The 14,164-nt window shown below is 40.3% G+C and overlaps 1 protein-coding gene across 5 annotated transcripts in view; it reads right to left on the bottom strand.

Moving 5' to 3' along the window:
• The window catches only part of LOC121576839 (polyamine-transporting ATPase 13A3), a 57,945-nt gene extending 48,343 nt beyond the window's left edge, over window positions 1-9,602 (bottom strand). For 4 of the 5 annotated variants that reach the window (XM_045223517.1, XM_045223518.1, XM_041890370.1 and 1 more), the window contains exon 1: window positions 9,396-9,596. The gene's annotated coding sequence lies outside the window, so the exon portion shown is untranslated. Of the gene's footprint in view, window positions 1-9,395 lie in introns of all 5 variants that reach the window. The other variant, XM_041890371.1, reaches the window with a different exon arrangement.
• Window positions 9,603-14,164: the final 4,562 nt, after the last annotated feature.

Below are 14,164 nucleotides of genomic sequence, written 5' to 3'. Positions count from 1 at the left end.
AAGAGCACCGGCCTTTTTGCAAATTCATGAGCAGCGTTCAATTCAATCCTAACCTGTCAAAACATCATGACTCACCCAGTCAAACTCACCTTAAGATGCAGTAGGAGTCCCTAACTCTAAGCCATAGCCCACAGTAGGAGTCAGGTCTCACTCAGTGTCAAGATGAGGGACTCAAGTAATCCTAGGTGGAGACCGCTCAAACTTTATATCTCAGAACAGACAAGACCACGGAGCTGACGTTAGAGATGGCATTCATCCACCGACCAGGACGAGAAAAAAACAAGAGATGAGATCAGGGAGGGAGGTTAAAAGGTCCAATGCAGACGTTTTTAATCGCAATATCAAATCATTTCTGGGTAACCATTAAGTACCTTACTCTGTTTCCAATTAAATGGTCAAAAATAAACAAAAATAGCTTCTTAGCAAAGAGCAATTCCTCAAGCAATAATTTTGCTGGGAATGGTACGAGTGGAGATGGGAAAACTAGATGTTATTGGCAGAGGTTTGGAATTCTTTCTTATTGGTCTATTAACAAATGTATTGCCTGGTGATGTCACGAGGCAGTCTTTTCAAACAGCTCTTACACTAAAAGGGCAGTGTGGAAGTGTAGAAATATATATAAAACAGAAAACATCTAGGTTTTGACTGCACTGGGCCTTAAAGGAGAGTTCTGAGATGACACCCTGGTTAGAAGAAGAGAGAACCCCATGGAGGAGGAGAGGAGAGAAAAACAAAATGTAGACATCATAAAGGCAGTGGAGCCTTAAATCAGGCCACATGCTCCTGTATTAGCTGTGGCATGGCCCTACAGCCTGGGAAAAACTGCTGATAACACCCTTAGAGAGATTAAGCAATATTTTTACATAAGAGACGATTCTTGGCATGGAATAGCCCTCCAAACGGCAAGTGTAGGCTACTGCAGAGCGCCATTCGCACTAGCTCGGAACAAACCAAGGACCTCTTTATGAATGAATGTCATAATACAAAAAACACGAGACAGAGGAGGTCATGACTTCCCTCTGATCCTGAACTAACTAGCTAGATCCCTAGCAAAGTGCCTTTCAAGGAGAGACATGCTTGATAAGGACTTCAAAGTGGAAGGAGGTCCACATATCACAACTCTATGTCCACATGCAACAGTAAGGCTATAAAACCCACTGGCCTTAGTGAGTATACATGTGAGGACCCAACCCTTGGGATATCGTTTCAGCGTGCCATATCATCTCACTTGTTCAGTCCTTGAGGGCACAAGTTGGACTCCCCATTATGGCAGAAAAACGTATCTGGTTCACGCCGTTGAGCTAAATTTCACGGTTGTTTCTATTTTAATCGAAAGCTCTTAATCACGCTTCCAGTGATGGGGGTTGCTGGTTTGTCTTGGGCTTGTTGGAGGTAAACCACAGGGCTGGGACTAGAAAGGCCTCCCTCTCTGCGCCGTGTCCCGGGGGCTCGGAGTGCAAACAGTGCCGGGCTGCTGAAGGGACTTGCACCATGTCAGAATATTTCTCGCCCCAACTCCAGATCAACATTGGCAGACCTTCTGTCACATGCTGCTGTCTTTCAGCTCTCCTGTGAAAAGTACCCAGGCTTCGGCTCAAAGACCTAGGGGAGATTGGCGCCGTGCTTCTCAAGCCTTCCCTAACCACCTCCAAATCTCCAGTTTGGCCAGGACATCCTCTATGCATTTGAGCTTTCCAGAAAGCAGGGAGTTCAGGGGTCAACTGGGCAAGGTCAATAAGAGGGGTTCTAACCGTGATCCTGAACCCTGCAGCCAGACGCAGAAAAAGCAACAAGGTACTGGTCATTACATCTGAAGAATGTTTAAAGGGACATTAGCCTAATCAATTCATACTGAGAATAAAATAGACATTATCAATGGAATACAAATCAAGGTGAAAGATGATGCTGAAGAGCCTTGCATCAAGATTTCCTCTGCAGTTGGAGCATTCATGAGGAAACTAAGGTGAAAACGTAGGTGGCCAAGAGGAGACTGTCAAGTCTTAACTTAAACTAAAGCTGATACAGCCAGGCTAATCTCCTATTAACAAAGATTTAGCCTACCTCAAAGATGCTCCTGATCACAGAAAATATAAATAAATATAGGCTAGTAGGAAGCATTTTATTAGTCCAAAGCAGTTTAGTTATTTTTTCAAATAAATGTATTTCCTGATCACTGTTATCCCAAGGTTTACTACATTTATTTTATTTGGGGAAAGCCCTAATTTCCTTAAGGGCCTAGTTGGCATGCCAAGTGAAGGCCAGAAATGACTCAAGGAGTAAACGCTCCGTGGAGAGAGGTCTCATGATGATTTGTCATTTAAAAGAGTGACTCATCCTTCCCAATTGGAGGATGACTGTGACAATTATATTATCATCATAGTATCATATCCCTGAAAGGGAATGGTGAATCAGTCAGTAGTAAAACCCGTTATGGGTCAACAGAACCTACAGCATCATATTTAGTTTGGCCAGTCTTGGCCATGACCTGTGAACCACCACAGGAAAGGTCAGATTCTTACTTAAAGCCACAAAAACAATGGGTTAATCATTGGCATGGCAGCACCTCTGGACAGTTAGAGGGGAAAGACCATTAACAAAATCTGCCTTAGTTAGGCTAGACTTGACCATATTTCTAAAATGACAAACTAGGAAATGGGCAAAAGGGGTGAGGGAGGAGCGCCCTTCTTAAATCGGACATTAATCTGTGCTGCTCGGTTGTATTGTCAACAAGGGAGCATGATGCATCGTTCAGAAACATACATCTCTTTCGATAAAATATGTTTGACATTTCTAACTAGTTTTTATTGGGAAGGCAGATAAAGACTATCAAAAGCAATCACTTTTGAATTTGAAAACACAAAATCCTACTCATTACCCCGCGTGCTTTTGTTTTGAGTAGACATTGCCATCGGCTAAAACAGGCCACCTGGCTCACGCCCGGGATGCAGCCCGGTTCCAAAATAAGGTTATGCCATGTAGGCATATAGTATCAAAGGATTTCAAAAACACTAATACAAAGAACAAAAAAAATTAAAGAACCGGTAGTTTAGTTAACTTTCAAATGAAAATAAAATAGCGCATATTATATTTGTGCAGAGTTCCATATAGTTCTCCACTTCCTTCTTGGTCTTTCTATTCAACCTTCATTCATTGCTTTTTCATTGATCATATCTACTAGAAAAACACCCACAAATGTCTATACACTCATGGATAATGTTTATTCTCAAGCCGTGAAAAGCATTTCAATGGACAAAAGAAAAGATGCTATGCCACATAACATGACCACTATGTCACTTCCACAGAAGTACAATGTGGTTTAGCCAACAGGAACAATAAGCTAGTCTACTTAACCTCTACAGGATCAGTGTCCCGTATACAGGACAGTTGAGCAAACGTGTGCTAATGTGATTAGCATGACTGTTGTAAGTAACAGCAAACCTTCCAGGACATAGACATGTCTTATATGGGCAGAAAGCTTAAATTCTTGTTAATCTAACTGCACTGTCCAATTTACAGTAGCTATTACAGTGAAAAAACACCATGCTATTGTTTGAGGAGAGTGCACAACAACAAAAAATGTATCACGGCAACTGGTTTGATACATTCACCTCTGAAGGTTAATAATGTACTTACATTCAGTAATCTTGCTATGATTTGTCATCCTAAGGGTCCCAGAGATAAAATGTAGCATCGTTTTGTTTGATAAAATCCCTTTTTATATTCAAACGTAGGAACTGGGCTCTACAGTTTGGACCCCTGCTGTCTCTGGCTCCACACCCACCCTGCCCGGCCATCTAGATGTGTGAAAGTTAGTGTATAAGCTAATGATCCATCATGTATGACATTCCTGGGAGTGTGTAAACTTACATTTTGTATTACCATATCATTTTTGTATGTTCTCTATAGTTATGTACTTGAAAATGTATCAATTGACCAATTCGGCACTTGGGCAGACTTGATACAAAATAGTCCAGTATTGCAATACTTCACTGGATCAATCTGAAACTTTGCACACACACTGCTCCCATCTACTGGCCAGAATCTAAATTGCACCTAAACTGCAATTTTACATTGTGGCCTTTCTCTTGCATTTCAAAGGTGATGGAACAAAAAAAAACAATAGAAAACAACTGTTTTTGTGTTTGTATTATCTTTTACTAGATCTAATGTGTTGTATTCTCCTACATTAATTTCACATTTCCACAAACTCCAAAGTGTTTCCTTTCAAATGGTATCAAGAAAATGCATATCCTTGCTTCAGGTGCTGAGCTACAGGGATTTTTCATTATCAGCCAATTTGAATAAGAATCCAGGTTCAACAATGAAAGAATGTCCCAAAAAATGTGAACTAATTTTTTAAGAGAGTAATGTATTCTCTTGACAGAAAAACACAGATAATATCCAAACCAAGCTGTAACAATCTTAAAAATCTAATTACAATTCAAATAAAATTTGATTTGCCACAGTCAAAGTATTCAGACCCCTTAACTTTTTCCACTTTGTTACGTTACAGCCTTATTCTAAAATTGACTTTTTTTTTTTTATCCCCCCAGGATCAATCTAAACACAATAACCCATAATGACGAAGCAAAAACAGGTTTGTAGAAAGGTTAGCTAATTTATAAAAAATAAAAAACTGTCATCAAGGATCTCTCTGTACTTTGCTCCGTTCATCTTTCCCTCGATCCTGACTAGTCTCCCAGTCCCTGCCGCTGAAAAACCACCACCATGCTTCACCGTAGGGATGGTGCCAGGTTTCCTCCAGCCGTGACGCTTGGCATTCAGGCCAAAGTGTTCAATCTTTGTTTCATCAGACCAGAGAATCTTGTTTCTCATGGTCCGAGAGAGTCCTTTAGATGCCTTTTGGCAAACTCCAAGTGGGCTGTCATGTGCCTTTTACTGAGAAGTGGCTTTCGTCTGGTCACTCTATCATAAAGGCCTGATTGGTGGAGTGCTGCAGAGATGATTGTCAAGAAACTGAAGATCTCGCACAACGCTGTGTACTACTCCCTTCTTAGAACAGCGCAAACTGGCTCTAACCAGAATAGAAAGTGGAGTGGGAGGCCCCGGTGCGCAACTGAGCAAGAGGACAAATACATTTGAGTATCTAGTTTGAGAAACAGGCGCCTAACAGGTCCTCAACTGGCAGCTTCATTAAGTAGTACCTGCAAAACACCAGTCTCAACGTCAACAGTGAAGACGCGACTCCGGGATGCTGACCTTCTAGGCAGAGTTGCAAAGACCTTTGTAAGAAATCTTCAGTTTCTTGGCAATTTCTCTCATAGAATAGCCTTCGTTTCTCAGAAGAAGAATAGACTGACGAGTTTGAGAAGAAAGTTATTGGTTTCTGGCCATTTTGAGCCTGTAATCGAACCCACAATTGCTGATAATCCAGATACTCAACTTGTCTCAAGAAGGCCAGTTTTATTGATTCTTTAAATCAGCACAACCGTTTTCAGCTGTGCTAACATAATTGCAAAAGGGTTTTCTAATGATGAATTAGCCTTTTAAAATGATAAACTTAGATTTGCAAACAACGTGCCATTGGAACACAGGACTGATGGCCGTTTCCAGCTACAATAGCCATTTACAACATTAACAATGTCTACACTGTATTTCTGATCAATTTGATGTTATTTTAAATGGACAAAAAAAAAATGATTTTCTTTCAAAAACAAGGACATTTCTAAGTGACCCAAACTTTTGAATGGTAGTGTATGTAAATGAAATTTTTTCAGTTATTATTTTTTACCGTTTTTTTCTTTGTCATTATGGGGTATTGTGTGTAGATTGATGAGGAAAAAAACAATTTAATCAATTTTAGATAAGGCTGTAACATAACAAAATGTGGAAAAAGTCAAGGGGTCTGAATACTTTCCGAATTCACTGTGTGTGAGATACACACATACACACACAGTACCAGTCAAAAGTTTGGACACACCTAGTCATTCAAGGGTTTTTCTTTATTTTTACTATTTAGAATAATAGTGAAGACATCAAAACTATGAAATAACACATATGGAATCATGCAGTAACCAAAAAAGTGTTAAACAAATCAAAATATATTTTATATTTGAGATTCTTCAAAGTAGCCACCCTTTGCCTTGATGACAGCTTTGCACACTCTTGGCATTCTCTCAACCAGCTTCATGAGGTAGTCACCTGGAATGCATTTCAATTAACCTTGTTAAAAGTAATTTGTGGAATTTCTTTCCTTCTTAATGTGTTTGAGCCAATCAGTTGTGTTGTGACAAAGTAGGGGTGGTATACAGAAGATAGCCCTATTTGGTAAAAGACCAAGTCCATATTATGGCAAGAACAGCTCAAATAAGCAAAGAGAAACAACAGTCCATCATTACTTTAAGACACGAAGGTCAGTTAATACGGAAAATGTCAAGAACTTTGAAAGTTTCTTCAAGTGCAGTCGCAAAAACCATCAAGCGCTATGATGAAACTGTCTCTCATGAGGACCGCCACAGGAAAGGAGTTACCTCTGCTGCAGAGGATAAGTTTATTAGAGTTACCTGCACCTCACATTGCAGCCCAAATAAATGCTTCACAGAGTTCAAGTCACAGACACATCTCAACATCAACTGTTCAGAGGAGAATGCGTGAATCAGGCCTTCATGGTCGAATTGCTGCAAAGAAACCACTACTAAAGGACACCAATAATAAGAAGAGACTTGCTTGGGCCAAGAAACACGAGCAATGGACATTAGACCAGTGGAAATCTGTCCTTTGGTCTGATGAGTCCAAATTTGAGATTTTGGGGTCCAACCGCCGTGTCTTTGTAAGACGCAGAGTAGGTGAACAGATGATCTCCGCATGTGTGGTTCCCACTGTGAAGCATGGAGGAGGTGTGATGGTGTGGGGGTGCTTTGCTGGTGACACTGTCTGTGATTTATTTAAAATTCACTTAACCAGCATTGCTACCACAGCATTCTGCAGCGATACGCCATCCCTTCTGGTTTGCGCTTAGTGGGACTATCATTTGTTTTTCAACAGGACAATGACTCAAAACACACCTCCAGGCTGTGTAAGGGCTATTTGACCAAGAAGGAGAGTGGTGGAGTGCTGCATCAGATGACCTGGCCTCCACAATCACCCGACCTCAACCCAATTGAGATGGTTTGGGATGAGTTGGACCGCAGAGTGAAGGAAAAGCAGCTAACAAGTGCTCAGCATATGTGGGAACTCATTCAAGACTGTTGGAAAAGCATTCCAGGTGAAGTTGGTTGAGAGAATGCCAAGAGTGTGCAAAGCTGTCATCAAGGCAAAGGATGGCTACTTTGAAGAATCAAAAATATAAAATATATTTTTTTTTGTTTAACACTTTTTTGGTTACTACATGATTCCATGTGTTATTTCATAGTTTTGATGTTTTCACTATTATTCTACAATGTAGAAAATATTAAAAATTAAGAAAAACCCTTGAATGATCAGGTGTGTCCAAACGTTTGACTGATACTGTAATTAGACTATAGTATAATTGTCTCTTCATGAAACAAAGTAGTGTGGAATTTTCAGAAAATTATCAAAACAGATTTGGATAAAAAAATAAGCATATTTGTATAAGGTCCATGTATTATTTGTTTCCCATTTTTCCATGTCCAATTTTGACACAATAAATGATAAAACAAGTCAATTTCCGATTTTCCACATCGTCTTTTGAATCAAATAACCAATGAAGGGACGAGTTTCTTGTGTTGCGCATGCATTGCAGAAATGTAATTAGAAATATATTTAGTATAAAGTATTTAGAAATGTAAACAATTGAGTATCAACATTTAGATGATAGCACCTGTCACAAAAAAATATTTTTTTATTTAGATTTTAGACCGTGTACTTGGCGGACATGTTATTTGACGGAGGATGTTTCCTTCAATGCATATTTGAGTGTTGGACATATCTTTTGGAATGTACCACAAAACCAAAGTCAATGCGCAAATCATTAGAGTAATTCATAATAGAATTACACTTTAAGCAACACAAATACATATTGAATCTGATTCAGTTTTTCCAGAGATTTATACACTTGAGGTCAATCTCTATAGTTATTATTATTAGTAGTAATTATTCAGCGAAGTTGGTATGTTCCGTTTCACTTCCTCCTCATGCGACAACAATTCTCACTTCACATGGGGTATTGCTTGCAAGTCCATATTATGGCAAGAACAGCTCAAATAAGCAAAGAGAAATGACAGTCCATCATTACTTTAAGACATGAAGGTCAGTCAATGCGGAAAATGTCAAGAACCTTCTTCAAGTGTAGTCGCAAAAACCTACATGATTCTATATGTGTTATTTCATAGGTTTTAATGTCTTCAGAAGAAAAACCCTTGAATGAGTAGGTGTGTCCAAACTTTTGACTGGTACTGTATACACATACAGTTCCAGGGTTTCTCATTCCAGGGTTTTTCTTAATTTTTACCCAGCACAAGGTGCACCTGTGTAATGATCATGCTGCTTAATCAGCTCCTTGATATGCCACAACAGTCAGGTAGATGGATTATCTTGGCAAAGGAGAAATGCTCATTAATAGGGATGTAAACACATTTTTACACCAAATTTGAGAGAAATAAGCTTTGTGCGTATGGAAAATGTCTGAGATCTTTTATTTCAGCTCATGAAACATGGGACCAACAATTTACATTTGCGTTTATATTTTTGGTCAGTGTACATGTACAATTCCATAGAGGGGGGGGGGGGACACACCCTCCCAAGCTTTTGCACCCCCACTTTCAGACAAAGTTAGGCGCCCATGCACTATCTACCTAGTTAGTAACAAAAGCAAATACTTGTGTTATTTTACGTTAGTCATCTTAGTGATTTTAGCCATACAACTACGTGAGGAACTGCATATATTAGCAGCTAACAAATATTATCTAGCTAGCTAACCAAGTAACCTTAGCTAGCTAATGTTCTCAGATAATAGGGCAGGGGGACCAATAATGATGAGTAACAAAGCTAGCTCGCTCATAGAAATAGAATGAGCTCGATGGATAGGTAGCTTGCGACGCTAGTTCTAGTTTACCTGTCAATGTGAAACACTCTGCTTTGGTCAGGTGAGGAGAGACCGCAAACAGACAGGAGGAACCCCATTTCGTGATACACAGGAACTGGCTAACGTTACACTACTATGGTATGGCTGAGGATGACTGACACTGTGGCTAGTTGCTAACGTTAGCTTTCTTTTTCTCATCACTAATTGGTCTTAGACCAATCCGATCAGTTCTTATAAAGAGCTGATGTGAATGAGATTGGTCAACATAACAATTAGTGGAGAAAATATCAGAATTGGACTGCCTGTCTAAACGCAGCATTTTATCTCGCTAGCAAGCAATCTCCAACACATGGGGTGATGTGGAGCGCTCAAATGAAATAAAGACACTTACCAGAACCACCTGGACTCTTTGACGATCACCTGAGAGTCATAGTAAGACGAGAGCAGCTGTTTTCAAAAAGAAAAACGTTGTTGCAGAGTAGTATAGCTAGCTGGCTGGCTATCTATATTTTATATCGAATGTAGTCGCCTCACAATTCAATATTGACAGCTCAGTGAAACAACGAACGAGTCTTCGGATTAACTGCCTGAAACTGCCTCACTTACCAAGAGGAAGTGAGGGCGTGAGGCACAGGATATGAGATCACGAGAGAACATACGCGAGGTGAAAAAATGGGTTAGAAACTCTGTGGTCAAATAGCGCACATATTTCTGCCATATATTATCATCAAAATATCTTCATTCACCTCGCTGGGGTCACATTTGTTGTATTTAAACATTACAATCTACATTTTATACATGCGTGTACACTGGCATGCATACCCACAGCGTGGAAGGGTGTTTTCCATTCATGATTCCATCTGACTAGGTGTGTTCCTATTGCATGAAATATTATTTTATTAATAAAATGGATACACTGACAATAGAGCTTAATTGCTTTAACAGGGCAATTTGTTGTATTTTACTATGGATGGCAAAACATAATGAGATCTATTGAAACTAGCGAGAAAATAACAGTCTGTTATAGCATATGATGAGCAAAAACTCATACCGTTTAGACCAGCTTTAATACATCCCACATATCTCTTCCCTCAGAATGACGTACAATGACATTCTCACCAATCCTAACGAAAAACAATAAAGCCCATTCAGGACTGCTGATTCAGATGTTCTAATCCTTGCTCCCAGTCAGTTGTGCAAACAGAATTCCACCTATTTATATGGACAGGACAGTTAGTTTTCATTTTCTCCAGTCTCAGAAGGGAAAAGAATCAACCTCAGGCCCTGGCCCATCACAGCCCAGAGGCTGGGGAACGCCATCACAGCACTCAGAAGACATCAGAACACACATATCAGAACACAAGGCACTGGCAGTGACTGGGCTTCAGGACCTGCATGTACTCTGTATGTCAAAGGAGCTTGAGACAAATATGGTAGTAAGCCTTTATAGATGTGTAATATAAAAGGAAATGTCATAAGGACACTGACATTAATTGTCACGAGAATTCATGTTGATATAGTCGAGAGGTTTTAAATGAATGCCAAATTCCTACCTTTTATCAGCAATTGCTTGGCTAGCCCTCGTTCTTCTCATAGACCAATGTCTTCAGCAGACATGTCACCAAAGGAAATGTAATGGGGTGGAGAAGAATGTGCTTCACAACTTTGCTTTAATCTATGTATTGTCCTATTATCAGAACCCAGGGAAGTCACTTGAATGCCCATCAGTTAAAACAAGTCTGTGACTCTGGCTCCGTACTACCCAGCCGCCAGTTAGAGAAACGGACCAGACAGGCAGGGGAGTGGGAGCTACTGGGAAGGACAGAGGAGCCCATTCCGTCTAGTCTGGCCCTTATCAGGTTTGCTGGGCCTTTTCCAGTTCAGCCCTGATAACCCGGCCTGACTAGCAAAATACAGGAAGTGACCCCTTGACCTTGCGAGGCGGCCAGGGAGTGATACTGTTTTATAAGGGGAGGTCTACGGTGACACATCCCTAATGGGCCTTGTTAGTTAGTGCAGCCCATGCAAAAGCCAGGCTGATAAGTGTGAGTTTGGGTGTCATCCGTTTAATGAGCGGTGCAAACCTATTACAGGCAAGCTGTCTGCGAGGCCTCCTGAGCATCTGAGGAGCGTTGACTGCATCTGTAGTCGACGCACACTGACAAAGAGAATCACAAGGCAGATACACTGCCATACAGTGTGTCTATGAGCCATTTAACCCAGTCATTCAATATTTAATGAAACAACAAACTGCTGGATCAATATCCAAATTGTTATGTAAACTCCACAGGACACTTATGATGGCAAACCAATAACTTATATGACACCCAATGAAAGCATGAGATATGACAATAAAAACACAAAGTTTGATGACATACACATTTTTTGCACTTTTATTACCTTATATAGTCACAATCCAAAACACATATCTGACACAATGTGATATAATGAGGAACTATTACCAGGTCATTCACCAGTGTTTGAAATGATCATGCCACTCCAGTCACCCACTCTGCTTGATATGGTCTTCACAGTCTGTCCAATGATGCCACAGATGCAGACACTGTTTGGTTTTGGGCTTGGGTTCTTTGGCCATTCTTGCAGGGGAAACTGATAAACTTTCTCTTGCTCTTTTGGCAGTTTGTTCCACTGTGCATTTGCTTCTTCAAAATCCCACTGGAGAGAAGACCGTTGTTTTGTTATAGGGCAGAGATTCTGTTTATCTATTATGCATATTCACTATGATTGACACATTGTTTATGTCTACCTCTTAATCACATTATTGTGTTCTTGGTCTCTAGGGAAATATTCTACACTGCAATAAAAACATAACAATGTTCATTTGTTCACTGCAGCCTGCAAACTGTGATACTCAATGTTGTCACATGTTCAACCAATGAACTCCTCAGTCCTTGGAGAGCAGTGTACAAAATGTTGAGCCAAGCCCCTGACCAGTAGGCATCACACAGGAGACTGTAAACAGCTCCCAAAATAGCAGAGCCGAGTGATGAATCCCCTATAGGCTAGGCAACCATTTTGCTTGCTTCCGAGTCAGACTGACCCTGCCTTTGTCTTTAATCAAAGATCTTTAACAGCAGAACAATCGGGCCACAATGCAAATCTCGAACAATTCAACCCCTCCGCCTCACCCCAACCCCGCCAGAACAAGCACTCAGCAGAAATGAGCGAGAAACACAATACAAAGAAAATTCCAAACTGCTTTCTTGTGGCTGAGGTTGTTTTTAGAGTACGAAGAAACAGAGCCAGAGTCCTGTGATGAGATTATGCAGCCGACAAATTGCAAAAGGCCTTATTTCCTCATGGGATTTCAATGCAAAAGCAATTAATGATATGCAAAACGACCCAAATTATTTCAGTCAACTTCATCATTTATGCAATTTATTTTAATATCATTCAGTTGACCCATTTGGGTTGACCCTTAACCCATTTGTTCTCCAAATAAGATCAAACAACTTTATAGCTCTATGGCCCTGGCCTAGAGTTTAGTATTATATAATAGAAAGGTAGGTAGACAGGCACTGCAATAAAATAATCCAGAATAGCACTTCTCAGACCTAAAGGAACACATTTGGCAGGCTGTCAGCCCATCCCCATTCATGGATGATTTGTCAGTGTTAGTGACTGAAGATTATGCAATATGTGTCGACGGAATTGAACAGGAGTCGTTCCCCCCGCCATATTACTAAGTAACCTAACGTCTGACATTTGTCAGACCTTGGTCAATTCTAACCAGAGGGAAAGAATAACATTTGAGATGTTAAGTAAATGGATGAAAAAGACCTCAAATACTTGCATGCCACTGCTGACAAAATGACAACGACTCAATTCAAAGCCATGTTAACTACAGTATGTTCTGAACCCCTGTTTGGGCCCTACTGCTCTTTGACACACTTAGCCAGGGAAGGTTCACATCATTAGCCTTTTCCTGTTTGGTGAATAGTATAAAGTTCCAATTGTTTTCACTCACACCATTTGCAATTGTTTCAGGTTAAATGACATCCTCCATGACTTTGCTTTCGGTGGAGCCAAAGGGTTTTCAATCACTTTCTGACAGCACCCCTTTCATACATGTTTGCCCGTGGTAGAAGTGATCAGAAAGTGACTTTTTTGACCTGAATGCCAACACATTCAGGAGATCGAGGTGCTCAAAATTGATTCATTTTGCATACCATACCATTATACATCCGTCTTCATCACTGAAAAAGAGAAACGGTTTCAGTTTGATATAATTTGAAAGCTTTGTCAAACTAGGGTTATCAAACTATTTTATACATTTCTTGAAAACATTTTATTACCTTTAATGTCAATATCTAAAAACGCATACACTTTTTGTAATGTACACTACTGGTCAAAAGTTTTAGAACACTTACTCATTAAAGGCTTTTTCTTTATTTTTACTATTTTCTACATTGTAGAATAATAGTGAAGACATCAAAACTATTCAATAACACAAGTGTTAAACAAATCAAAATATATTTTATATTTGAGATTCTTCAAATAGCCACCATTTGCCTTGATGACAGCTTTGCACACTCTTGGCATTCTCTCAACCAGCTTCACCTGGAATGCTTTTCCAACAGTCTTGAAGGAGTTCCCACATATGCTGAGCACTTGTTGGCTGCTTTTCCTTCACTCTGCGGTCCGACTCATCCCAAACCATCTCAATTTGGTTGAAGTCGGGGGATTGTGGAGGCCAGGTCATCTGATGCAGCACTCCATCACTCTCCTTCTTGGTAAAATAGCCATTTACACAGCCTGGAGCTGTGTTGGGTCATTGTCCTGTTGAAAAACAAATGATAGTCCCACTAAACCCAAACCAGATGGGATGGCGTATCGCTGCAGAATGCTGTGGTAGCCATGCTGGTTAAGTGTGCCTTGAATTCTAAATAAATCACAGACAGTGTCACCAGCAAAGCACCCCCACACCATAACACCTCCTCCTCCATGCTTTACGGTGGGAAATACACATGCGGAGATCATCCGTTCACCTACACCGCGTCTCACAAAGACACAGCGATTGGAACCAAAAATCTCACATTTGGACTCCAGACCAAAGTACACATTTCCACTGGTCTAATGTCCATTGCTCGTGTTTCTTTGCCCAAGCAAGTCTCTTCTTCTTATTGGTGTCCTTTAGTA

This window comes from Coregonus clupeaformis, chromosome 11 (assembly GCF_020615455.1).
Source record: "Coregonus clupeaformis isolate EN_2021a chromosome 11, ASM2061545v1, whole genome shotgun sequence".
NCBI lineage: Eukaryota > Metazoa > Chordata > Actinopteri > Salmoniformes > Salmonidae > Coregonus > Coregonus clupeaformis.
Note: the sequence above shows the minus strand (reverse complement) of the source record. Positions and strands in the feature narration are given on the sequence as shown.